General features: G+C 34.3%; 1 long non-coding RNA gene across 1 annotated transcript in view; it reads left to right on the top strand.

Annotated features, from left to right (window-relative positions):
• The first annotated feature begins 577 nt into the window (after window positions 1–577).
• LOC144318569 (uncharacterized) overlaps window positions 578–25,349 on the top strand; it is a 49,749-nt gene continuing 24,977 nt past the window's right edge. Inside the window, exons 1-3 of the long non-coding RNA XR_013384570.1 lie at window positions 578–858; window positions 5,908–5,970; window positions 16,857–16,891. This is a non-coding gene — a long non-coding RNA (uncharacterized LOC144318569). The remainder of the gene's footprint in view (window positions 859–5,907; window positions 5,971–16,856; window positions 16,892–25,349) is intronic.

The following is a 25,349-nucleotide window of genomic DNA, read 5'->3' as shown; positions in this document are numbered from 1 at the left end:
CTTTGAGTGGTAATTATGTCATGCAGGTAGAGCCTTGGGGTAGACTTAGTGCCCTTATACAAAGAGGCATAAAAGGGCTTCCTTCCTTTTTCTCTCTCTCAACCATATCAGTTCCATGTATTACATATAAGATGAAATTTGTCTAGTCCATGAACAAGAATTTGTTGAATATATATTAGAGCCATAACATAGTATTCAATACATTTTTTGAGTGAATCAAAAAGTCACTTCTTTTGAAGAATGTACAAGTTAGGAAAAAGTTTAAATACATTATGTAAAGTACATCATTGAATGTTATCTAATAGATTTGATATATTGGTGAGGGCTGGTAGTTGTTACCTATGGCAAGGTAGCAGACAAATCAGTTATTGGAACACAAGGTCAATTGAGCTTTGGTGGAAAGAAGATAGGGCTAGACTGAAGATCAGACCTTTACCTAGTAGGACAGATCTCTGATCCTAGATGATAGCTATTCATATGGGCTTGACTTATACAATGGAAGTTAAAGTAGAAATGTGCTGCTTAGCTGGCTCAAAGTAGCTTAAAAGCAAATTGTGACCTCATAGTGCACCTAGATAAGGCCACAAGGTTGATTCTAGATCTTACCATCGGTGAAGAAGGAGTTTCTTTTTCTTTTTCTTTTTCTTTTTTTTTGAAGAAGGAGTTTCTAATCTACTTCCACATATCATCTGGATTTGCCCACAAACTTTGATGGGAATGAATCCATACATAGAATTATCTGAAGTTGAGCTTGAAGACAAAAAGATTTAATCACTTCCATTTATTAACATATTTAATTTATATTTATTAATAATTTGCTAGATAATCAACATCATTCCGTGTGCTGAGGATATACCAGTAAGTAACATAAATACCTTTATCACAACCTTATGATGCTTACATACTAATGGATATGTACTGACATAATTCTTATACTCATTTGCACAGTGTTTTTCCTGTAAGAAAGAAAGAAAGACCTCAGCTAAAACTATCATATTGAAGATTTTTATTTTGTCCTAATTTGCTCTTAGATAATGTGATTTCAATTTACATTTTATTATTCTTTTGAGTCTTTGAAACTGTATAGGACTAGCCATGGAAAACTTCAAATAAGGAAAACATGAGTTTGGTTACATTTTATTGCCTTTTTTTTTTTTAAAAAAAAAAAGCTTTATTTATTTGTTTGTTTGTTTGTTTGTTTGTTTAACTTATTTGAGACAGAGAGAGACAGGCAGCCTGAGCAGGGGGAAAGGCAGAAGTAGAGGGAGAGAAAGAGAGAGAGTCTCTCAAGCAGACCCCACACTGAGCACTGAGCCTTATGCAGGGCTCAATCCCACGTCCCTGAGATAATGGCCTGAGCAGAAACTGTGTTGGGTGATCAACTGACTGAGCCAGCCAGGAGCTCCTACATTTTAGTGTTTTTTTTTTTTTTTTTTTTTTTTTGCCTCTTCTGCCGTATGGCATTTTCCTGTAAGAAGCCAAAAATAATAATAATAATATAAAAGAAAGAAAAGAAAAATGTTACAGTTTGAAGGTTAGGGCCTACCAGTTTTGAATCTGGAGTATGCTACGTAATAATTGTGTCTTGCCATCTAAATGTCTATAAGACTCAATTTTCATGTTTGTAAACAGACTTGGAAACTGAGACTGCTACCGAGGAGAGATCAGCAGGACAGTACTGTTGTTCTGTTTCTCCCAACCCTCTATGGCTGCTGGACTCCCTCAAATGCTCTGAGAAACCAGGAGAAATGGAAAAATTTCAAGTTGCAAGATAGATTCGAATTTTTATTGATAAACTTTTTTTTTTTTTTTTTTTTTTTTGGATAGCTAAGCTTCTTTTTTAGCACTATGTTAAGAGCTTGAAAGAAAAAAGAAAAATATGAAGGTGCATGTGATTTTCTAGATAATGTATATCTCTTCTCTTTTTCACCCACCTATACAACTGAACTCTGAGCTTCACTTAGTCGGTATCTTAGGAACAGATTATGCTATTTTAACAAAAAGTAAAAGTCTCCTTCTGAAGGTGAAGTTTTCCAGACCAGCTCATTTATTTTGTGGCAAAGATTACCATCACACGTCCAGTGCTTTATTTGCCTGGAGTCAATTCCTGTGGTTCCCATAGTTGGAAGGCAATCAGAAGAAGTAGGAAAGACAGATGCTGGTCAAGGCTAACCATTACTCGGCAGCAGCAGCTTCACATGTTTGAAATCATGTTGTGGCTTTTTTCAGTTTGATTTTTATTGTCTGTTTGGCCCAAACACTGCCACTCTTGTTATGAAGCTAAGAATCATAAAGACCAGTGTTCCTTAATATCACATTGCTTTAATACCTCATTGTTAGAACTAATTCCATCCATAAATCTCTCAAAAGAAGGAACATATTGTAATGACACTTAGGAAAAATTTACAGCTTACGGGTACATTGCTGATTTTAAAGAATACCATTCTTAGAGTTTCACTTGTTTTAAAGGAAGGTAAAGCTTACCCTTCTGAAGAATTTACTGGTTATTCCAGAGGCATGCCACTGAAAATGTGATATATCTCATGCACGAGTGATACACAGATAATCCCCTGTCCCTCAGTTCTTTTTACCTGGAGATTGCCCTTCTCAAAAGTATTAACTCAAATAGCATATCTGTTTGTGAAGTTGGAGTAACTTAGATAGTTCAGAAGCAAGCTTTCCTTCCTGTTAGTTGTGTGGCCTTGAGCAGATTGTCCAACCTCACTAAACCTCATTTTCTGATTTACAGTCGGTGATTGTAAGAACTGTGAAGAGGCTGATATTTTCCCCTAATTGCAAGGTAGCATATTAGCATGCTTCGTTTTCATGGATTCTGGCTGAAAACACACAACTAATGAGTCAGAGAAAAGGGACAGTTTATTATGGCAAAACAGTAGCCAGATAATCATTTTTCCTGTGCTCTTTTCCCAAGCTTCAATTCCCACAGGGCAATGCAATGAGGGCTTTTGAGAATCTAGAAGTGGAAAAGACTTTTATATTGACATTTAATCATCCAGTATCATCTTTTAAAGAACTGTACTTTATGCCTACTCTTAGTTTTTATTTTGGAATACAGACTGTCTAGTTAAATCGTTCCATGTACGTGTGTATAAATGTGTGTGTACATACACACACACATATGGAAAGATGGAATATATATATATTTTCCATATATATACTTTCCATATATATGCCAGGGTTAGTCAGGGAATTTATCTGTTTCTTCAAATAGGGGCAAATCTCAGAAGGCCTAAATATCTTTGTAGGTTTCTTTTTTTTTTTTTTTAATTTTTTTTTTATTTATTTATGATAGTCACAGAGAGAGAGAGGCAGAGGCACAGGCAGAGGGAGAAGCAGGCTCCATGCACCGGGAGCCCGATGTGGGATTCGATCCCAGGTCTCCAGGATCGCGCCCTGGGCCAAAGACAGGCGCCAAACCGCTGCGCCACCCAGGGATCCCTCTTTGTAGGTTTCTAAACTCACCAACATCCCTTCTCCAGAGGTACCTGGTGCCTCTGAGCCCCAAATCTTGTGGATTCTGTGTCAGGAAAGCCTCACTTGGGGTGTCTGGGTGGTTTAGTGGGTTAAGTGTCTGACTTCAGCTCAGGTCATGATCCTAGGGTCTTGGGATCCAGCCCTGCAGTGGGCTCCCTCCTCAGCAGAGAGCCTGCTTCTCTCTTTTCCTCTGCTACTCCACCTGCTTCTCTCTCTGCTTGTGTGCTCTCTCTTTATCAAATGAATGAATGAATGAATGAATGAATGAATGAATGAATAAATAAGCAAAATCTTAAAAAAAAAGAGTAAGCCTTACTTATTGGCTTCTTTCTTGCAGACCTCAGTTTTATTTTTCCCATTTTCTAAATCAATCAATGCTTTCCATCCACACTCTGGCTTCTAGAAATTTATTGATATGCCATATTTATGGTTACATCTATTCCCTTTTTATTTGTTTTTGTTGATTTATGCCTGTTTTGTTCCATCACTCTCATTTAAATCAATTTTCAGGAGGAAGCACAGCTTAATAAAAAACTCATATAAGCCTGTTTTTAGAAGTCTACAGTCTGAGATATGTGGAAGTGTTCTTATACTATTTTTAGTCCCAAGTTATTAGCTTACATATACAAACCTAATGTAGAAGATTCCATGGCATTTAATTATTTTTCCTTGGATTTTTCTCTTCTAGAGGTTAAATATTTTTTTTCTGTTGAAAGCTTGTGACACAAACACAATTTTTCTGACTCCTCTAAAGGATCATAATGATTTATGATTTATCTTAAATGATTTATTATAATGATTTATCAGAGAGAAGTCAATATCATGTGATCTTATGTAAAATTCTTGTCCTGACTAATTGCTGCATTTTGTGAAGAAATCTAGATGCTTTTGTAAAAATCCAGTGTGATATTACACATATTAAAATTATTTGAATAGAACATATATTATATAAATATGATTAAAGGAAAATATCCTATATAACTTAAAAGTTTAAAAGTGCTAATTTTTCTGAATCACCAGTTGATTGATTTCTCTCCAATTCCTTGATATTCTTCTTAAAGTATAAAGTTCCAACTTAGATGTAGTATCTTTAAAAGAAACCTACCCTCTATGTTTTCATTCATTCCATTAATGTGTTGCATTCCAGTATTGTGTCAGTTTTTGAAGTACATGTGGAATTCCCTTTTAACAAATACCATTTCAATCTCCAGTTCTCCAAAAGAGAATATTCCTAGGCTTCAAAGCATATGAAAAGAGAGTATGACAATTCAAATACTATTTTACTGACTTGGATACAGCAATCTGTATTAAATGAAAAATTCTCTTCACAAGACATATAGACATATTCAGAAATCCCTGTCTACCTAGTGATATTTTAAATATAAATTGTATCCTTTAAGTATGAGGTATTGCAGATAATTGAAGAGAATAAACTATTATTGGATATTCCATATTCTGAATTATTACTTTAGATTAAAATATATGCTCGTATGCATCTGTAAGACTATTGACAGCATGGGGTGCCTGGGTGGCTCAGTCAGTTAAGCACCGGCCTTCGGCTCAGGTCATGACCCAGAATCTGAGGATTGAGCCCCACATCAGGGTCCCTGCTCAGTAGGGATTCTGTGTCAGGAAAGCCTTACTTGGGGTGCCTGAGTGGTTTAGAGGGTTAAACCTGCTTTTCCTTCTCCTCTACCACTCCACCTGCTTGTGTTCTTTTTCTGCTAAATAAATAAAATCTTGAAAAAAAGTCTACTGACAACAATTTTGCTAAGAAGATAGTTGAGACGGTCAAGAGTATTGACAATTCAAAAGACATGAATCTGGAATTTAGAATGTATTGAACTGAATCACTGAATAAATCATTATCTAAATTCTAAAAGTGTTCTGGAATGTTTCACCATAGCTTTTCTGCTACAAATGCATCACATCTCAAAAGTGGTGAGAATAGCCTCTCAATGTTACTATTCAGGTCTGTGGCAGTTTTGAAACATGGTCACAAAATCTTTGACACTTATTCCATCATGCTGTAGAGTCTATGTCACCTAACCTTGAAATTGGGCAAGCTAGTGATTGCTTCAACCAGTAGAATATGGTACAAATAATGCTATGTGACTCTAAAACTAACTCATAAAAGGCCATATGGTTTTGTCATGTTATCTGAAACACTCCTTCTTAGAGCCCTGGGTCATCATGTAAGGTGTCCTACTAGCTTGAAGCAATGCCATGAGAAAGCCCATGTTCACAAAAAGACCACGTAGACATTCTGGGTTGACAGTTCCAGCTAAACCCAAATTTGAGTCATCCCATCTCTGGCACAAGATAATTGTTTGAAAATGTGTCTATATGATTCTAGTCTCCAGCTACTCAAGTTACCTACAACCATTTTAATCTTTTCATCTAAAACCCTAGACATCATGGAACATAGACAAGCCATCCAAACTGTGTCCAATCTGCATTTCTGACTCACAAACTGTAAGTATAATAAAATGATTAGTGTTTTATGCTACTAAATTTTGGGATGGTTTATTTTCTAACAACAGAAAGTTAGATACCCAACTAATCTTAAATCATCAATGACCTTGAATTTCATTCTTTGCTGTATCAAATTCAAGCATAGCATTGAATTTTTTTTCAAGATTTTATTTATTTATGCATGAGAGACACAGAGATAGAAGCAGAGACAGGGAGAGAGAGACGCAGGCTCCTCACAGGGAGCCCGATGTGGGACTCAATCCCAGACCCTGAGATCACGCCCTTAACCAAAGGCAGATGCTCAGCCACTGAGCCACCCAGGCATCCCTAGCATTGAATTTTTTAATCAATCACTTTGCAAAAGTCAAGAGAAGCATAACAAAATATCTTTTGAACTCAGGATTCATGCTACTGCTATAGTATTTAGTAATAAATTTATTGGACATGCATTTTTTGTGAGCACATTTCACACTTTAAAATATTTATTTATTATTTATTTATTTTAAATATTTTATTTATTTATTCAAGAGAGACACAGAGAGAGAGAGAGTGCGGCAGAGACACAGCAGAGGGAGAAGCAGGCTCCAAGCAGGGAGCCTGACGTGGGACTGGATCCTGGGTCTCCAGGATCACACCCTGGGCTGAAGGTGGCGCTACACTCCTGAGCCACACGGGCTGCCCCACTTCTAAAAATCTGGACTCAGAAATATATGTACTTTTCTGATGTATGAAATAAATTATACTCATAAATAATAGAATGCAAATATTTCAAATTTTGTAACATGGATAATCATGTATCACTTACAAAATAAATTTAAGGGGCACCTGAGTGGCTTGGTCAGTTGAGTTTGTACTCAATTGCTCACCAATCTTAAAATTAGACAGATAAGATCAACATAACATCCTTATTATTTTTCACAATAAATAGATTTAAGACTTCTTCCTTGGCTTTCTATTAGCTAAACACTTTTGGGGAAGAAAATTGATACTATACTCAACTGACTTTATGTCCCAAATCTCTGTCCTAAGGTACTAGGCATTAGGTGACCTGTTCCCCAACTTAAGAGCCATATTGTGGTATCAGGGAGAACTTGATTCTGAGTCTGGATTTAAATCTCCTACTTATTATTAAAAAAAACACAAACACATCCCAAAATGTCTTTTGTTCATCCTCCCATCTACCGCTTTCCATGTGTTTATTGATATGTCCCCCAAATTACACATGAATTTGTTCTGGGATATGCTCCATATTTGTCCCAAATTTAATATATAAAATCACATTCCCCATGAAGTACTGAAAGCAAGATATTCTGGGTAATAAGCATTCCCACAATGATTCACCCCATAGGGGTTAAATTATATACAAATCTTTTGTCAATAGCTTTACTAACTTACAAATACGAAATAAGTTAAAATGTGAATTTTGTTTTCAAAATATTTCTTGAGTCTATATTTAGCCTAGTTTCACCACCACTCAAATTCACGTTCATATTATGTCTGACATGGATACTTCAATTGTTCCTTCAATCGTCTCCAGGCCTCCACTCTGGCACACTTTCAGTCTGTTCCCCACAACACATCCAGAGCAAAGTTTTTTAACATGCAAATATGATGATTTTTATACCCTGCCAAAAATCTTTTATTGGTTTTCCATTGTTCTTAAAATAACTTGACCAAGAGACTTTCTTTCATATAGTTCAGCCGCAAGGTATCAACAAAGCCATGTTGCCCCCACATTCATTCTTTTTCTTTTCACTGGAGATAGACCAGTCTCCTTTCAGTCCCCTACTCCCTCCAGCCACTTATTTCTCTTGCACATTTATTTTGCCTAGGTAGCTCCTATTCATATTAGATTTCATGTCAAGTATCACTTCCTAGGGTAACTTACCCTGGCCAGTTTAAATATCTCTATTTTCAGCTCTTACCATAGCAGCTGTATCTCTTGCATAGCACAATATACCAATATGTTTACATTTATTCTGTGGTATTTTTAGGAGGATCTCTCTTCTCTAACAAACTATAAACTCCAGGAGGGCATTGACATGTCTCTTTTGCACATTGTTGGACACCTAGAGCCTGGATGAGTATACACCTCAGAGTAGGAACCATTTCCTGACATTCATATTCCTTATTGGGTACATTGATTCCAACCTCATGGAAGTGACACTTAACATTTAGGTCTTGCTTAAAAATGCCATAAAAGTCCTCTCTAATTCTACACATTACATGTTTTTTTTTATTTTTAACATTTAATAAGTTACTTCTGAAATCTTTAGAGTTATAGAAAAAAATGAGGTAGTGAATTGCTTCTAGAATAATTTCCTTTTAGAGGCCCTGACTCATACCCTCAGAGCTATTTATTGTACTGGACAATAGTTTAATAATATAATTCCCAACCTACCAAATTCAGTGCACAGAAAGCCTACAGTTATTCCAAGTTACATCACACCAAGCCCAGATCAGTTATGTTCAGGCATTTTTTATTTTGAGGAGAGTAGAAGATGAAGTTGCCTATCCCAAGTATTAAATCTATCTCAATCTCCCTTCTGTGATTACATGCTTGAATAAATAACAGGACCAATAATAACAATCATTTTAAAAATAACAATCTTAAGATGCTGGAAAAATCTTAATCTGGATTTCTGGAAATTAAATAAAGCATATTTCTCCACTTATGCAGGTCATAATTTTGGAAAATACTATACGCAATTTGCACTTAAAAACAGAATACTATCCAGGATCTACATGTGGTACTTCAGCACTTTCAGAACTTCTAGTGAATAGGTATTTGCCTTATGTTTGCATAATAAGAAATGAAAAAAGCATTCATTCTCCCATATCCACTCTTAGAAAGGCATTAACTCTTAAGGTCATGGACTTGCATTACCCTAAGAGTAAGTACATTATTAAATTTTGCACTCTAGATGCTTCACTGGTCTCACCTCGGTCCTGAGCCTGCCTGAATGGCATTATCTAATGCTTGCTTGAGAAGCTTGTAAAAGCAATCTAATGGAATGAATACAAATAAAAATATTTCAACTTGACATAGACTTGAAATTATTCTTGAAAACATGATTTTATTGTGTTTTAATAATGAATATTAATATGAGCAAGCCCCTTACAGATCATATTAGAAAGCAATAGAATGATTTCTGCTTCCTACCAATGTAGTGTAACAAGGATCCTATTCACTCTCCTACCTGAAATAATTAAAAACTAGAAAAATACATGAAGCAAAAGACTCAAGACAATAGACAACAAAGGATGGTGATCCCTGAAAGATGGAAGACAACTGAGGTATGAGTTAAGATTCCCCTTATAACTGCTTGGAAAGTGTTTGCAAGCAGCGTAATAGAAGAGTAAAGCCAGGGGCAGAAAAAGGCAAGAGTACACAGAGAACATGACACTAGAGTTTACAGGATGTTCAGAGAGAAAGTACTTATTCCCACTAGCCTGAATTGAAAACCTATCTCTATGGAGCATGAGGTAGATTACTCAATAGTGTCTTATCTTAGTAGTACTAGAGGGATCAACCATACTGGGTTGTGAACAGAGTTCTATCTGGTTGTTACAGTGAATATTTGAGAAATAACCTCTAGAGTCCCTGGCAGTAGGAGGGGGAAAAGTAAGCATTGGCAAACACATCCACTGCCTTCTCCAAAACAAAGGCCTATTTTTAAAAGGAAAAGACTTCATCAGGGTACAATTCTAAAACTTCATTTGGGCCAAAAGAAGGGAACTCTTCCTCCCTCCAGTCCCCTCCAGTCTTTCAGTCTTTCCTAAATTAAGAAAACAGAATAAACAGGAAATTAGACTTCAAGAAAATAGGATGGAAACATGGCAGATAGGGAAAAAAGCAAGATCAAGAGGAAAGACAAATTTATACCACTGGAGGCAAAGACAGACACACATGCAAAGCCATAGGCATGAGTGGAAAGCCCCCTGAAATATTTAGATTGACTAGAAGAATATTGAACATACACTGTCCCCCACAACCTACTGCCACACTAAGATTGTAGCAGGATAACAGTGGATCACAGTGGAAAGAGTGAGACAAAGACTCTTTCCAAGGTACTATACAAAGAAAAGCTGGAAAGCCAAAAGAGAAGATAAAAACAAAGAAACTAGAGGGGTTGGAAGCCTCTGGTACCTGTAAATTTACAACAAATATTAAATGCAGACCAAATCCCAGCCAATTAACATAAGTCCCTGTAGTAAAGCCTATTCACCTCAGGTTTTAACTTCTACAGCATTTCTGACTTTTAACAAAAACTTACAAGGCATGACAAAAGGCAAGAAAAAACACAGGCTACAGAGACAAAGCAATCATCAGAATCACTCAAATAGAGCACAAAGATTAAAATTATTAGACAGGAAATGTAAATTAACTATGATTATTATGTTAAAGACTCTAATGAAAAAAATAGACCATATGCAAGAACAGATGGGCAATATAAGCAGAGAAATAGAAATTCTTGAAGAAATGCTACAAATCAGAAATAGTAATAGAAATAAAGAATGCCTTTGATGTCTCCTCAGTAGGCCAGCCATAGCTGAAAAAGAATCAATGAGCTTGAAGGTAATTCAGTAGACACTTTCCAAACTAAAATTCACAGAGGGGAAAAAAAAAAAAGAGTGAAATATAACAATATCTAAGAACTATGGATATAGGGAACAGATTAAAAGAGGTAACATACACACAATTTGAATACCTAAAGGGAAAGACATGGAGAACAGAAGAGATTTTTGAACTAAAAATAGCTGAGAAATTTCCAAAAACTAACAGACATAAAACCACAGATCTAGTTAGCTTAGAGTACACTGAGGGTGATAGATGCTGAAAGAAGTATACACTTAGGCATATCATGTTGACTGTAGGTTGAACTGTTTCCCCCCAAATGACATGTTTTGTCCTATCTCCAGTACCTGTGAATATAGACTTATTTGGAAGTAAGGCCTTTGCTGATGTAATCATGCTAAAATGAAGTGCTGTTGGATCAGAACAGGCCTTAATGGAGTAACTGATGTCCTTATTAGATAAGGGAAATCTGGGCACCCAAACACAGAGGGAAGACTGTCATATGGAGACAGAGGAAGCACCAGGAGAATGCCACATAACACCGGAAACAGATATTGGAAGTGATAGAGTTGCAAACCAGGGAACAGAAGGGCTGCCAGCAACTACCAAAAGCTAGCTAGAGGTGAGGAAAGACATGAGCGTTTAAAGGAAGTATGGTCTTGTGTCATTTTGATTTTAGAATTCTGGGCTCTAGAGCTGTGAGGGAATAAATTTCTTTTGCTTGAATCCATCCTTTGTGGCATTTTGTTACCACAGATCTTAAAACTAACAGTCAAACTGCTCTAGGACAACCATTAAAATTTTCTTCAGAGAACAAATACATTAAGAGAGGAGATAAAAAGGAATTATATAAAAAGCTCAATTAAAATCAAAGAAAACAAAAAAGTAGAGAGAAGAAAAGAGCTAATGCAATTAATAGAAAACAGTTATAGATACAGTTACAATAATGTTAAATACTAATTCAACTATATCAACATTTTAATTGAGAATATTTTAAACATACTAGTTATGAAGAGATTGTCAATGATGTTTAAAAAAACAAAATACAACTATATGTTTTCTACAAGAAACCCACTTTAATATAAAGACTTTGTTCTTTTTATTTATTTATTCATGATAGACACACAGAGAGAGGCAGAAACATAGGCATTGGAAGAAGCAGGCTCCCTGAGGGGAGCCTAATGCAGGACTCAATCCCAGGACCCCAGAATCACGACCTGAGCCAAAGACAGAAGCTCAAACATTGAGCCACCCAGGCATCCCTAATATAAAGACTTTGATTGGTTAAAAGTAAAATTATGGAGAGAGATACACCAGGCAACTCTAGTTAGTGAAAACTAGAGTAATTATATTAATTTCAGAGAAATCAGACTTAAGAACAAGGAAATATGTCAGTGATAAAGAGGGGCATTATGCAATGACTGGTTAATTCTCCAAGAAAATATAACAATCTTAAATATGTATATCCATACAGCAAAGATAAAAACAAATGAGGAAAAAAACTGATATAACTGGAAAGAATTATTACAGTTGGAGACTTCAATCCTCCTGTCAGTAACTGCTGAATCAAGCAGTCAGAAAAACAGTGAGAATTACTTTAACAGCACTAATTAGATCAATATGATCTAATTGATATGTAGAAAATACTCCATCCAACAACAGTAGAATATACTTTTCAAGTTTACATGGAACATTCATCAAGACAGACCAAGATTTATGTTAAAAATACTTGAATCACATAAAATATGTTCTCAAACTATAATGGAATTACATTAGGAAATCATTAACATAAAGATAGCTGGGAAGAATCCCCAATATTTGGAAAGTAAATGAACAGTCTTAAATATTACAAGGATCAAAGAAGTCCTAAGAAAACTTTGAAAGTATTTTGAATTAAATGAAAAAAAAATACAATTTATCAAAGCCTGTGGAGTATAGTAGAATCCCAGAGACTTTAGGGATGTGGTACTTAGAGGAAAATTTGCATTTAATATAACATTAGAAAATAAAAAAATATCTGAAATTAGTAATCTGAGTTCTTACCTTAGTAAAGAAGAGAAAGAAAAGAAAGTTAAATAAAAAGCTAGCAAGAGAAAAGAAATGAAAATAAGAGCAGAAATCAATGAAATTTAAAACAGGAAAAAATAGAGAAAACCAATAAAACTAAAAGCTATTTTTAAAAAAATCAATAAAATTTATAAACTAGCTAGGTTAGCCAAGAAAAAAAGGAAAGAATACATACATATATTACCAAAAGGAGTAATTTTAATGATTCTGTGGCATTAAAAAGTGATAGATTATTTTAAAAACTCTATGCCCACAAATTTGATGACTAAGATAAAATAAAACAATTGTTTTGTAAGTCTAAATACTCACTTGAGTAAAAATAGGTAAGATGAATAGCCGTATACCTAACAAAGTAGTTAATAATTGAGTTAATTTAAAACCTTTGAGAGAAAGACAGAGAGAGAGAGGGAGGGAGGAAAGGAAGGAAGGAAGGAAGGAAGGAAGGAAGGAAGGAAGGAAGGAAGGAAGGAAAGATGGAAGGAAGGAAGGAAGGAAGGTAGGAAGGAAGGAAAAGAGAGAAGCACTAGGTTCAGAAAAATTCAACCAAATATTTAACGGGAAAATAATACTAATTTTCCACAATCTCTTCCCCCAAAAAGCTATGGAATACTTCTTGACCCATTTCATCAGCTTAGCATTGCTCTATTACCAAAAGCAGATAAAGAGCTTACAAAGAAAGAAAACTATAGATTAGTATCCTTCAGGAACATAAAAGCAAAATCCTTAAGAAAGTATTATCAATTTAATCCAGCAATAAGTAAAAGGGATAATAAATCCTGACCAATGGGGTCATTGCAGGAATCGAAACTTGACCCAATTATTTGCACATTAGTCAATATAATTTATTATATTAACACTGTAATAAGAAAAAAACATAGTTATATAAATAGATGCATAAAAGTAGTCAATAAAATTAAACATCCATTTGTTTAAAGAAAAAAGTAAAAAAAAAAATATAGGAATTGAGAGGGGAGTTTCCTTAGCCTAATAAAGCACAAATACGAAAAACCTACAGTAATGTGATGCTTATTAGTGAGAGACTTAACACATTTTTCTGTAAGATCAAGCACAAAGCAAGGATGCCTGATCTTACCACTCATATTCAACATTATATTGATTGTTCTAGCTAATACAATAAGAAAAAACAAAGAAATAAAAGATACACAGATTATAAAGAAATAAAACTGGTATCTTTGTATACAGATGATTGTCTTTGTAGAGAATCTCAAGCAATCTAAAATAATCCTGAACTAAGAGTAAAAATTTATTCCAGATTGCAGGATACCTGACGAGTATACAAAAGACGATACTTTTCTATACATTTTAACTCAGAAATTAAAATAAGCAATACCATTTACTATAGCACCTCCTCTTCTCCTCCCCCTCCAAAATACTTTTTTCTGACAAAATAATTCACAGGCAGAAAACTATGAGGCTGTGTAATGAAAATATCAAAGATCTAAATAAATATAAGGTATTTTATATCCATGGATCAGAAGAATCAAAATTGTTTTGATGCCAGTTCTTTCGAGCTTGATCTATATGTCCAACATAATCTCAATAAAAATTCCATCTAGCCACCCTATGCATATTAATGAATTGAGTCAATAATTCATATAGAAAAGGGTAGATCCTAAAAAATACTGAACAGGAAGAATAAATACAGTCTGAGAAGTCACACTATCCAATTTCAAGTCTTTATGAAAAACTACAGCTATCAAGAACATGTGGCGTTGGTCAGAGAGTAGACACATAAATCAGTAGTACTGAATAGAAAGCCCAGAAATAGACCCCCACTTCCAGTGGAAGTGTAAACTGGTGCAGTGTTACTATGGAGGTGGATTCTATCTATTATATTGGACATATACATGCCCTGTATACTCTTGAGTATCTACTCAACAGAACTTTCAGTTATGATCACCAAAATATATGAACATGTATATAATAGCCAAAAATGGAAATAACTCAAATCCCCAGCAATTAGATGGATAAATTGTGATAGATTCATAATGGAGTACCATAGTACCATATTCAACAATGAAAATGAGCCAACTACAATTATATGTAATGACCTGAGTGAACCTCACAAATACTGTTGAGTGAAGGAAAACAGATTAACACATAATATACAATTCCATTTGTATAAGGTTAAATATGTATATATATATATATATATATATATATATATATATATATAACTAATTTAAACTGTTAGAAGTCAGAATAGTGGTTATCCCATGAGGGTAAGTAATAATTAGAAGGGTCACCAGATGACATTTTCCTAAGGGAACAATCTCCATTTTCCTAATGTTATAATTCTTTATCTGAGTTTTGGTTAAATGATCGGGCTTACTTTGTAAAAATTCTTAAAAGTGTGTTTTGTTTTTTTTTGTTTTTTTTTTTTTGACTTGTATTGCCCATATGCTATACTTTAATAAAAACAAATTACAAAAAGTTCCACTGATTTTATACATACCAGTGTCATTTGGTAAATGCAAAAATTATTTCCCCTATGTATTTTCTTCATTTGGAGACTGGGACTTCTTTGCTCAAAAAATAAATTGGTTTATTTTTCAAACTTAGTAAAAATGAATGAATCCATTAAATTTGAGCATTACAGTTATCAAAAAGAGAAATAGAGAATTATTGTGCTAGTATCTATATAAAATGTGGTTTCAAATAAAACTATTTCAAAATTCATTGAAATTAGAGTAATGTACCAAAGTAACACCTTCTAGTATCATGTTATAAATATCAAAGTAACACTTTCTAGTATCGTATTATAATAATTTTAGAATCTTTGGTGTTAAGAATCCTGTTTATCTTCAAAATGGATGTTTTTGCAATTTGGCCAGTTCTCTCATCCATTGCCACCACTGTAGTCCAAGATTCCATCAACTTTTACCTGGAATTTTACAATGCCTCCTCCTCCCAGTCTTCTTTGTTTCTATCTTTAGCCTCCTGGCAGTCTATTTTCAACAAAGAGGCCAGAATTATTTGTAAAGACAGATAAATGATGCCATTGCCCAGCTCAAAAATATCCTTGGCATTCCATCTTTCCCAGATTAAAAAATCAAGGGACTTATTAAAATCCACAAGATCTCATGGTTCTTTCCACACTAGTCACACTGGTTTCCTTCTTTCTCTAACTTGTGGTGCATATTCTTGTCTCCAGGACTTTGCACTTGTTGACCCTGCTTGGAATACTTTCCTCACACTATTTGCATGCTCCCTCATTTTTCCTTGTTTAAAATTTCTAATGAGGCTTTCCTTTATCTTGCCATCTGAAATCTCGCAGATATATCCGATTTCACAACCCCTTTTCCAGATTTAATTTTCCTTTGTAGCGCTTTCATTATTTAACACACAGGCCTACCCTGGAGCTATTGCAGATTCAGTTTCAGACTGCTGCAATAAAGCAAATGTCACAATAAAGAGAATCAAATTAATTTTTTGGTTTGCCAGTGCATTTACAGCTATGTTGATACTACCTATTAAGTGTACAATAGTATTATGTCTAAAAAACAATGTACATACCTTAATTTTAAAATGCTTTATTATTAAAAAATGCTTTAACTATCATCTGAGCTTTTGGTGGGTTCTAATCTTTTTAGCTGATGGAGGGTTTGCCTTGATATTGAGGGCTGCTGACTGGTCAGGGTGGTGGCTGCTGAAGGCTGGAGTGGCTGTGGCAACTTCTTAATTAAGAAAACAATGAAGTTTGCTGCACTTATTGACTTTTATTCCCTCAAATGATTTCTCTGTAGCATACAATGCTGTTTGATAACATTTTACTCATAGTAGAACTTTTTCCAAAATTGGAGTCAATTCTCTCAAACCCTGCCACTGCTTTATCAACTAAGTTTATATAATATTCCAAATCCTTTATTGTCATGTCAGCAACTTTCACAGCATTTTCACCAGGAGAAGATTTCATCTAATGAACCTATATTTTTGGTTCATCCATAAGAAGCAACCCCTCAGCCATTAAAGCTTTATTCTAAGGTTGCAGCAATTCAAGTGTAGTAATAATGAAAAAGAAATTTTGTAAGAATTACCAAAATGTGATAGAGACAAAGTGAGCAAATATTGGGGAAAAAATGGTGGTGGTAGACTTGCTTGATGAACGGTTGCCACAAACCTTCAATTCGCAAACAATGCAGTATCTGTGGACTGTAATAAAGTGCGGTGAGTGAAACGAGGCAGGCCTTTAATACATATTTATTTTGTTGTTTTTTAGTCTCCTGTCCTAGGAAGGAAAATCCAGATATGAAGGTACTTCTGTCTGTTTTTTTGTTTTGTTTTGTTTTGCTACTACATCACCAGTGCCTAAATGTTAGCTCTTAGTAGATACTGAATGAAATTTAGAGAACATTTGAAAGAATATGTTGAAGTATTTTGTTAAATATAGACACTGTTGGCTATTTTTATCTCTTGAAAAATTACACCCAGAAATTCCAACTTCTCAATGTAGGAAAAAAATAAAAACACTTCAAGAAATTCTAGAACTGGGCTGTAAAGATAGGCCACTAAAAATTAAGGTTATAGCCTTGTGGTTTCCATGTATAAGGGACTTGGAATAGGACTTCATCCTAACAGACATGTTAAAAGATGAAAACTCAACAACTCTTCTTAGATTCATTGGAGAACTAAGATCACACAGCCAACTGCTGCTCTCAAAATTAGAGAGGGAGACAGGGAGATACAAAGAATCACAATTTACTGGAGCAGAAACCAATGTAGTACCAGCAAAGGAAAATCTAAACTGCAATAAATGAACTGCTAGAGGCTCGGTGTGGGGAATTCTGAGTCAAAAACTTCAAGGGCAATCAGTCAAAAAACTCACACTTGTAATCTTTAGCTCCAATAGCTTTACCAGATTCTCACAGTGAATATTGGAGAAAAATCCACTCATGCTTCTGGCAGGGAGAGAGAGAAAGGAATAATGCTAAAATATACAACAGCTTTCTGTTCTTCTTAATAAGGTCTGCTCCTAAGAGAAACTGTTTTACCAGAGCCTAATCTTTTGGGATTTTATCAGAGCCTAACTGCCCCTTGACCTGGGGGGAAGAGCAATGTGTTAGCTTTGGAATCCATTTGGATCTTGTAATCCTTTCAGGACAATGGCAGAAGTTAAAGTGGAGAGAAAAAAATCCTAAATTAATTGCAAAATCGGGGTGTATAGCAACAAACAATAAGGAAGTGTAGAGAATCAAATAGCTAAAATGTCAAATGCTTCAAAAGTTCCTGAGTTTTTATGCAAGGATGGAGAGTTCGTGATCTTTAAGCAGTGGCTGCAAAATAAAGAGAAAATGAACTTCACCTGCTGACCTTAAAGTGTGGAAAGCTCTGAGACTCAATTTCAGTCAGGCAAAGAGAAGTAAATATGTTGTGAACTTGAGAATAAGGGGGAGTTCCTTTATCATGTGTACAGGGTTCATAAAAGAATAGGGCAGAGACTGAAGAAGAACCATTAGAGGCGATGCAAAGACACATATAATGTTCATAGATGACCATGGGCACAGATGGGAAAATGAGGAAAGGATACAGAAATAAGAAGTGCAGACAGGAAAACTGCATCAAGATTTTAGAAGAAACAATTTCAGTGATTCCCTGGTGGGAGTATCAGTCGCAAGGTCTCTAAAGGTCTTGGGGGAGACAAACACTTTTTTAAAAGCCTCTTTATACCTATGGTAGATCTTGTGAGAAATAAACGTGTCAGGTTGAGGGTTTGGGATAGCTTGCTTTTCTTTCTTTCTTTCTTTCTTTCTTTCTTTCTTTCTTTCTTTCTTTCTTCCTTCCTTCCTTCCTTCCTTCCTTCCTTCCTTCCTTCCTTCCTTCCTTTTTGATAAAAAGAAACAGACTTTACCGACTTCCAGGCTGAGTTCTAGCAGCTATATTGTGACTTTGAGGGAAAGAACTTGGCATCATTCACTGAACTGCTGACCTAATCTCAACATCCACATATCTTAACCATGTGATAATCAAATAAGAAACTGTTTTTCTTCTATTTAAGTGATTATAGGTCAGTTTTCTGTTATTTGCAACCTGAGGCAATTCTATCTGATATAACTTCCATGCTCTTCTCAGGGAGAATTAATCTTTCCCCTTTGTACTTTTTCACTGCTTATAATTTCTTTTCCACCCATATTGTTATTTATCTTCCACCCGTATTGTTTTTTATCTTCCTCTCACATAGATTGGACATTCTTTGAAGGAAAAATGCTCTTATGTTTATATTTGTGTTCTAAGTTCTTCTCACAATATCTGGTACATGATAAAAAGTTAAATAGCAGATAAATGAGGAGTCTAGTGGAAACCTATAATTTTATACTCCCAAGAATCACTTCTGGGAATTCTCTTTGCTCTCATACATACATGGCCACTATGAAAGTCATTCTGCTAAATTTAAGGTAAAAAAAATCTTGAACCCATGTCATAAAAGACCAATTCAGAGATAGGACTCTCCATACTACTGTGTCTATTGCACTCTTTTTCTGGGCATTTGGAATACAGAACTGATAATCATGGAAGCAGCATCATACTATTGATAATACCTCAATGGTACAGGTAATGATTTTTTTTTCCACTAAGGACCAGAATCTACTCTAATTACCATGTTCCCTAATGTTTACTTGATCAATTTCTCACTGGATTCAGAAAGATACTGATGAATTTCTTTATTAGTAATTACTTTAAATGTAAGTGATTAAGTTTACCTATCAAAACATAAAAATTTACTGAATGAATTTTTTTTTTTAAGATTCAACTATGTCTCTCTATAAGAGACTCACTTTAGATCCAAAGATACAAATAGCACAAATAGGTTGAAAATTAAATAATGGTTGTCAGTTTGGATCCCATAACAAATTACCATTGACTGGGTAGTTTAAACAACAGTTATTTCTTACAGTTCTGGAACCTGAAATTTTCAAGACCAAGGTGTTGGCAAATTTGGTGTCTAGTGAGGTCCTACTTCCTGGTTTTCACATGGATACAAATGGATATATATATATATATATATATATATATATATATGGCAGATAGAGAAAGGAAGAGAGATGGCAGAGAGAAAGGAAGAAAGCTCTTGTGTCTCTTCTTATAAAAGCACTAACATCATTCATTAGGGCCTCACCCTTATTGTCATCACACTGAGGGTTGAAATTTCAACATATGAATTTTGCATCAGGCACAAAGAGTCCCAAAAAAGTGTCTAAAAGATAGTACATCCAAATAATAAACAAAAGAGAGCTTAAATGTCTACACTATTAACAGACAGAGTAGTCAACAAGCCAAAAATTGCTGTAAGAGATAACGGAAGACATTATATATTAATAAAAGGATCAATTCATCAAGAATATATAATTATAAGCATACAAACCAAACAGTAGAGCATCAAAAATATGACACAAATATTAACATAATTGAAAAAGGAAATATACAGTCCTGCAATAATAGTTAGGAGACTTTAATAACCCATTTTCAATAATAGATAGTGCAGGGCAGCTCAGATGGCTCAGTGGTTTAGCACCGCCTTCTGCCCAAGGCCTGATCCTGGAGTCCTGGGGTCAAGTCCCATGTTGGGCTCCCTACATGGAGCCTGCTTCTCCCTCTGCCTGTGTGTCTCTGCCTCTCTTTCTCTATGTCTCTCATGAATAAATAAATAAAATCATTAAAAAAAATGGATAGAGTATCTAGACAAAAAGCCACAGGAAGGAGAGGCTTTGACCAATAATATAAACTGACTAGGGCTGAAAGACAAAAAGCATTCTTACCCAACAATGCCCAGTACATACTCTTCTCAAGGGCACGTGAAGCATTCTTCAGGATAAACATTTGTTTTTAGGCCACAAAACAAATCTCAATAAATTTTAGAAGATTGATAGCATATAAAGCATCTTCTTGGAACACAATGGGATGAAGCTAGAAATAATAACAGAAGGAAAACTGGAAAATTTACAAATATGTGGAAATCAACACAATCTTTAAAAAAAAAGATTTGTTTATTTATTTGAAAGAGTGAGAGTGGGTGGGAGGGGGTGGAGGGAGAATCTCAAACAGACCCTCCTCTAAGCACAGAGTCTGACACAGGGCTTGATCTCAGAATAAAATCAGGTCATGAGATCATGACCTGACCCAAAATCATGAGTTGTACACTTAACCTACTTAGCCACCCAGGTGCCCCTACACAAAATATTCTTAACAAGCAATTAGGTCAAAGGGAAAATCATGGTGAAGTAAAATACTTATAGACACATGAAACAAAACAGAACATTCCAATATTTGTGGGATATAGTGAAAACAATGCTCTGAGGGAAATTCATAACAGTAAACAGTATACTTTATAAAGGAAGAACACAAATCGATAACATAAATAACTTAAATAATTAGAAAAAAAAGTAAACTAAACCAAAGCTAGCAGAAGAAGGAAATAATAAAGACTAGAATATAGATAATAGAGAATAGAAAAACAGTAGAAAGAATCAGTGGAACCAAAAGTTGGTTCTTTGGAAAGATCAACAAAATACACAGAATTTGACTAGAGTGGTAGGGGAAAAAGGATGCAAATAACTAAAACCAGAAAGGCAGAAATGTTAGTACTGGTCTTATAGAAATAAAAAGGCTTATAATACTATAAGAAAATTTTTGCCAACAAATTAAACAATTGGGCAACCCCGGTGGCGCAGCACTTTAGCGCAGCCTTCAGCCCAGGGTGTGATTCTGGAGTCCTGGGATCGAGTCCCACGTCGGGCTCCCTGCATGGAGCCTGCTTCTCCCTCTGCCTGTGTCTCTGCCTCTCTCTCTCTCTCTCTCTCTCTCTCTGAATAAATAAATATATGCATATATATATATATATCAAATTAAACAACCTAGATTATAGAAATAGATACAGAAATTACCTTAAACAACAAATAGAAATTGATTGACTCTTAGAAATACACAAATTACTTAAACAACAAATAGAAAATCTGAACAGACCCATAAAAAGGAAAAAGATTGAATCAATAATGAAAGCATTCGAGGAAGAAGTCAATGATCTGATGGTTTTGATGGTGAAACCATCAAACATTTGAAGAAGACATAGTATTTTTTCTCTATTCAAAAAATTAGATGGAAGCACTTTATAACTTATTCTACAAGGCAAATATTATCCTGTCACCAAAGCCAAAAACACCATAAGAAAAGAAAACTACAAAGCAAAATTCCTTATGAATATAGATGCCAAATCCTCAACAAAATGCTGGCAAACCTAATTCTAAAGGTTTATGTCATCCTATTAAAAGGTTTATACTCAAGAAAATCAATGTAATAAACCATATTAATAGATCAAAATTAAAAAATCACATGATCATCCCAACTGACAGTGGAAGCACTCACAAAATCCATAGTTTTATTATAAAAACAATCAGAAAACTGAAAATAGAGGGTAATTTCTTCAATGTGATTAAGGGCATTTATATAACAACATACTCAATGTTGAAAGACTGAAAACTTTCTCCCTAACATCAGGAACAAGACAATGATGTCTGCTTTCATTGATGCTGTACATTTTGCCAGAAGTTACAGCCAGAGTAACTAGGCAATACAAAATTACATAAAGAAAAATAAAAAAAAATTGTAAAGTCCAAGATCAGCGCTCAAAAATCAGTTGTGATTCTATATACCAGCTATGAACAATCCAAAAAGGAAATTAAGAAATAAGTTCCATTTATGATGACATCCAAAAGAGTAAAATGCCTAGAAATAATTTAAAAGATGATGATAGAGTTGAAAACTACAAAATATTGCATTTTTCAATATTATATTTTTCTGAAAGAGATTAAAGAAAATGTACATAAATATAAAGATATACTGTGTCCATGTACATAAATATAAAGATATACTGTGTCCATTGTCATCAACATTTTTAAGATAGTAATGTTTTCCAAAGTGATCTACAGATATAGTTCAATCCCTATCAATAGCAATGTTCTCTTTGCCAAAATGGAAAGGTTGAGCATCTGATTCATAGGGATTTGCAAGGGGCCCTAAAGAGCTAAAACAATATTGCAAAAGTAAAGTTGGAAGGGCAACTTTATAAGTTGGAAAGACTTATACTATTAAACTCAAGACTAACTACAAAGCTACAGTAAACAACAGGCTGTAATACTGGCAAAAGCACAGATATATTGACTAGTGGAATAAGACTGATATCCAGAAATAAACTTATATATCTATTGCAAATTGATTTTGATAAAGATACCAAGACTCTTCATGGGAAAATAATAGTCTCTTCTGCTATGGAATAATAGTCTCTTCAACACATGGTGATGAAACAATTGGATAACCACATACAGAAAATAAAGTTGGAATCCTACCCCATATCATATATAAACATTAAATCAAAATAGATTGACTAATTATAAGTGCTAAAATGACAAATCTCTTAGATTAAAAAAAAAAGTGTGAAGATAAATCTTTATAATTTTACCAATGGATTTTAATTTTTTAAAAATTTTTAAAAAGATTTTATTTATTTATTGAGAGACACAGAGAGAGAGAGGCAGAGACACTGGCAGAGGGAGAAGCAGGCTCCATGCAGGGAGCCTGACATGAGACTTGAACCCGGGTCTCCAGGATCAGGCCCTGGGCTGAAGGTGGAGCTAAACCACTGAGCCACCCAGGCCGCCCACCAATGGATTTTTAGATATGACACCAAAATCCACTAACAACAAAAGTAAAAATAGATAAATTAAACTTCATGAGAACAAAAACCACTGTGCCTCAGAAGACACATAAAGTGAAAAGATAATGTACAAAATAAAATATCTGCAAATCATATATCTGAGAAGTGTCTCTATAGAATATATAAGGAACTCTGATACCTCAATGACAAAGACAGATAAACCATTTAAAAATTGGTAAATGATATAAGTAAACATTCCTTCTAAGAGTATTTCCAGATTGCCAACAGGTACATGAAAAATGCTTACCATCATCAGTCATTAAGGAAATGTAAATCAAAACTGTAATGAGATATCACTTCATAACTACTAGAATGGATATGATAATAAAAAATGAAGACAAGTGTTGGTGATAGGTGGAGTAAATGGAACCAACCCTCATACTTTGCTGGTAGAAATGTCAGCATTTTAGCTACTATGGAAAGAAGGTTTTGTAGTTCTCAGAAAGTAAAACACAGAATTCCCACATACCCCACAATTTTATACCTAAATATATACCCGAAAGAATTGAAACAGGTACTACAACAAATAGATATACATACAACTTCGTAGCAATACAATATATATAATATATACAATATATATATATTGTATATATATACAATAGCCAAAAGGTGGAAATAACCCAAATGTCTATCAACATATGAATGGATAACCAATTGTGATGTATACGTAAAATAGGATATTATTTGGCCATAAAAATTAATGAAATACTGATAAAAACTGCAATGTGGGTGGACCTTAAAATATTATGATAAGTGAAAAAAACTAGACGTACAAGATCTTGTATGTTTTATTTATATTCACTGAACTGTTCAGTTTAAAATGGTTAATTCTGTGTTATAGAAGGTTTGTTTCTCATGAATAAAATAAATAAATCTTTTAAAAAAAACAATTTCATACCATTTGATAAATTTTTTTCCCCTTTCTTCTTGCTTGTAGTAAGATGGCTCAAATTATACTAGCAAAACTATATGTCTCAAAAACTAAGATCTATTTACTTAACAGAAAGTACTTTAAAAGAAACAGAAAATAGTGCCAAAAATTTATAGAAAAAGAAATTCGAACAAATTGCACAGCACCAGAGGATTTCTGTTAAGAGGAAGTACAGATGTTTCTAACATTTCTCAAGTTATGATTATGATTAAATCTGCCTCAATAATAAAACCGAAACGACCATTTTTATGTGTGTGGTCAGTAAAAGAAAGATGTACTGGAGATGATTTAAAAGTATCTTTAATAAAAATGTTTCTTGGAAAAACAGTGTAAGTATAACCGTTTAAGTGTGCCTGCTTTGAAAACAATAAAGAAAAGATAATTTTGAAGTTCTGTTCAGTAATATCGCTATATGAAATATTCATTTTCAAAATTATTCATAGATAAACCTCTGCAGTAAAGGAGTTGTAGCTGAAAAGGTGCAAAGATGTCATCAGTGTAGATAATTTCAATCAAAAAAAAAAAAAGACTTGAAATACAGCCAACTATAAAGTATACCATCTATTTCCCTCTTTTGTTTGCAATGTATGCAAAGCAAATATTTTGATTCATCTAAACATGGAAGGGTAAGAAAACAATAGCTCACCCATTTTTATATAAAAGGTTTTATTATAACACATACAAAAATATAGTTGATTTATTATAATATTTCATATGTGATTGGGAGTGTTCATAAAAATATCTGGTGGAAAAGTATTTAAAAGAATTGTGAGTACAAATAAATTACATATTTTTTTTCTGTTATCTCCCCTAAAATTTAGATTTACCAAACTTCTTTTTGGAAGATTTTATTTATTTATTTGAGAGTGAGAACACCCAAGTCAGGGAGAGGGGCTGAGGGAGAAGCTGACTCCCAACTGTGCAGGGAGCCAGCCACTGCCACCACCATGGGGCCAGATCGTAGGACTCTGAGATCATGACCTGAGCCAAAGCAGAGGCTTAACCAATTGAGCTACCCAGGCACCTTTACATTTACTAAACTTTTAAAGATTATAAAATGGATGTCAATAATG

This window comes from Canis aureus, chromosome 8 (genome assembly GCF_053574225.1).
Source record: "Canis aureus isolate CA01 chromosome 8, VMU_Caureus_v.1.0, whole genome shotgun sequence".
Taxonomy (NCBI): Eukaryota; Metazoa; Chordata; class Mammalia; order Carnivora; family Canidae; genus Canis; species Canis aureus.
This window is presented reverse-complemented; position numbering and strand designations above follow the sequence as displayed.